Consider the following 3,613-nt stretch of genomic DNA (forward strand, 5'->3'; position numbering starts at 1 on the left):
CCTGGGCAACCCAGGGATCCCCAGGTCCTGGTAGTTTGGATTTGATTAGGAGCAGTGAAGACAATTCCTTGGAAGGATTTGAGCAGAAGAGGCTAAACTAACCTTTCTTTTATGAAACTGGAATGATAGTAAATGGCACAGTCTATTCATTTACTTGGTTTCATCTACTTTTAATGACCTTCCTAAGGGGAAGCTGGCAATTAAATCCATGTCAGTTGTTCTCTATATTAAAAAGTTTTATTGGTTCCTACCACCCTGAATCTGACAAGCTAGTGATCTAAAGTGATGCAAAATGATAGATTTGTTAGCATGTGGGTCCCCTATGTTGCATTTGGGGAAGAAGGCCCACTAATTTATTATCATTATCATTTATTATGATTTTGTCATCATTCACTGCAATCAAATGAGCTTGTCTCATCACAACCTCAAGCAAAAGTCCGGAAACCACAGGGATTTGGACGGAAGTGAAGGTGACCCTGAATGTGTATGTGGAGCCACCAGCGAAGTTCATCCATAGCCCAGGGATGTGCAGGGAATGGAGGGGCTACTTCCTCCCAGAGAACCAACACACTTAAATTGCTAAATCCTTCTCCCTAGGCATCTGGGTCAGTTAATCCCAGCCCAGGGCCACCAGCTGAGCTCTTCCCTGGCCAAGCTGCCCTGCTTTGAAATTCTCCCCCAGGCCACCTCGCCCAATGATGTCAGCAGGGGTGAGCGCCCTGCCGGCCCTCCCCTCTCACAAGATGATGTGCAAGGGGAAACGGACTCTGTCTGTGCTCAGGAAACATCTGGTCGATCCGCTAGTCCTCAAGCGGGTCTCTGGCTGTTCTGTAAATTAGGGGAACAGAATAGGATGGGAAGACATGGAGCTTCAGTGATTAGCCAACCTCGACAGCAAGTTACAAGCTGAAAGGAGATGTGAGGAAACGGCCTCCCTGGCAGGCCCTCTCCAGGGACCCGGCACCACTGCCACACGGTCACATTTCCCAGCTTGTAATGGAAAACAAAGGCTGTTTACAAGAGCTTAAAGTAGCTGGAATGGGAACAGGAGCCAAGCGGTATAGTGGAGGCTGAGCTTCTACTTGGAAGCTTTCAGCAGTCCAGTAATTATTCAGTACCAGGCCTGAAGGGCAGGCTCCTGGTGAGGACTATTACTCTCTCTCCCGTGGAAAATGAAACACCACATTCACTGGTAAGCAGAATCCATGACCACGTAAAAACAGATCCAGCCCCTCGTTAAGTGTTTGACATAAAACAAAACTTGCTGTATGTCCTCCCTGAGCTCTAAGTACCCTTTTTGTCCTGCTTGGTATCCACTGGCTTTTTCTCGGTTTATGAACCACTAGAGACAAATCAGGTAAGATAGATAGGAGAAAATGGACTTGGTGTGCTGCCCTCTCCCCCACCCACCTCCCTACCTGTCCCTGGGGGAATACAGGTTTTCTGAACCTTCAGGATTCTGGCCTGCAAATGAAAAGCTCTTCTCTTCTCCTTCTGCTTTGCCTGCTGCCTCTCTCCCCTCCTCCAGTTAAATCAATAAGACCTTTCCTGTCTGGGTTTTCAGATAGTCGGTGTAAGTCTTCAAGAGAGTCGACTCAAAATATATAGCAAAAGAATTTTTTTTTTAATTCTAAGTACAAAGGAAAAAACAAAAAATCCTGAAAGAAAATAATTCTAGCTTTAAAACATTTCTAAAACTTCATTTGTTCTCAAAGTCCACTCTTTGGTGAGAATTAGGTGGAACACAGGATCGAGCATACCCTTTTTTGGTGCCCATCTTTCTGACATAGCGCTCAAACTGAGGTCATGGGGCTTTAGGATTGTAGCTCTACCATGGAGTCATCCATTCCTTCAGCAGATGGTTTTAATAGTTTTTGTGTTCTATATATGGAGAATATAGTTAGGAGCAAGACAAGGTTCCATGCTCTCTCAGTCTTCATACATGAACAACGAGGAAATGACCTGATGTGTGCAAAGTGCTAAGCTTGTGCCTGACATTTCATAAGTGGCCGATAAATGCTGGCTATTCTTGGTTATTACCCCCAATTGCCCCTATCTGTCTGTTTCTCTCTCCAGCAGTGCTTTGCCTCAGAATATCCCGTCTGTCTGTGAAGACAATCCTTCCTAATTTCTGTCCAAATTCAAGATTTATCATAAGAAACTGGCTCACAGGATTATATGGGCTGAGATGTCCCAAGAACATTTGAGAGACTACTTTAAAGTAGACCTATCATAAAATACAGTTATTGAGGAAAAGCTCATTTATAAACTTTTGTCTTACATAAATCTACTTAATTTACTTGGCCATAACAATTATATTTAGATTACTCAGAAAACTTCTAGAGACATTAAATAGCTGGCCATCTAAAATTGCCTTCTGACAAATTCTGTCACAGAATTTGATGTGAACGTAACATAAGCTTATTTGACTTTTAGTAAACTGAGGAAGAATAAAAGTATTATACTTAATACTGGGAACTCTCAAGATCTCCCTGTTTCAATTAAACCAATAAACCTAAATTAGCTTTTATTTACTGAGGACTATCCTAGATCATGTGAACTTGCCAAATATTTGGGTTAGTTTCTGTATTTATCAGAGTATATTTATATAATGCTTATTTGTCTTTTAGCCAGTATATAGAACACTTCATCGATTAACTTGACAGGTTAAAAATACAACCACCCTACAGTCCAGCAATTACACTACTAGGTAATTACCCAAAGGGATACATGCACCCTGATGTTTGTAGCACCGTTATCTACAATCGCCAAATTATGGAAATAGCCCAAGTGTCCCCGACTGATGAATGGATAAAGAAGATGTGATGTATATATTTTAAATGGAATATTACTCAGCCATAAAAAATGAAATTTTCCCATTTGAAACGACATGGATAGGGCTACAGTTTATCATGCTATGCAAAATAAGTCAGAGAAAGATAAATACTGTATTTCACTCATATGTGGAATTTAAGAAACAAATTGAGCAGAGGGGAGAAAAAGAGAGGCAAGCTAAAAAACAGACTCAACTATGGAGAACAAACTAATGGTTATCAGATGAGGAGGGATGTGAGGTGTGGGGGAACTAGGTGATGGGGATGGAAGAGCACACTGGTTGTGATGAGCACTGGGTGTCCTGTGGAAGTGTTGGATCACTGTACTGTATACCTGAAACTAATATTACACTGCATGTTAATAGGAATTTATTAAAAGTTTTAAAAAACTAAATTTGGCAATACCAATCAAAGGTAGGGGAAAAAAAACCCAATGTATCTAGAGCATACATATATTACTATACCTAAATATACGAACAGTTTGAACAGATCTCACAGCTTTCATTTAAAATTTTTAGTCATGAGGGGTGGTGTAAGTGGTTCCGATGGTTATGCTCTCTGCCCAGTTCCTGAACCTGGAGTCCCAGGATCCAATGTGCTTACGGGCAGATGGAATAAATTTACCTACTCAGATACCTTTTAAGGTTTGTGAAAGATACTTTAGAGATTTTTCATAGACCTATTGTGTAAAAAATCCTTTTCTTTTTTCCTTTCGTTGTAAGAATTACCTTGGTTCCTGGGAAAGGCTACCTAAAATACTTACATCACAATAGGCACAG

Source organism: Canis lupus, chromosome 16 (genome assembly GCF_048164855.1).
Source record: "Canis lupus baileyi chromosome 16, mCanLup2.hap1, whole genome shotgun sequence".
Classification (NCBI taxonomy): Eukaryota; Metazoa; Chordata; class Mammalia; order Carnivora; family Canidae; genus Canis; species Canis lupus.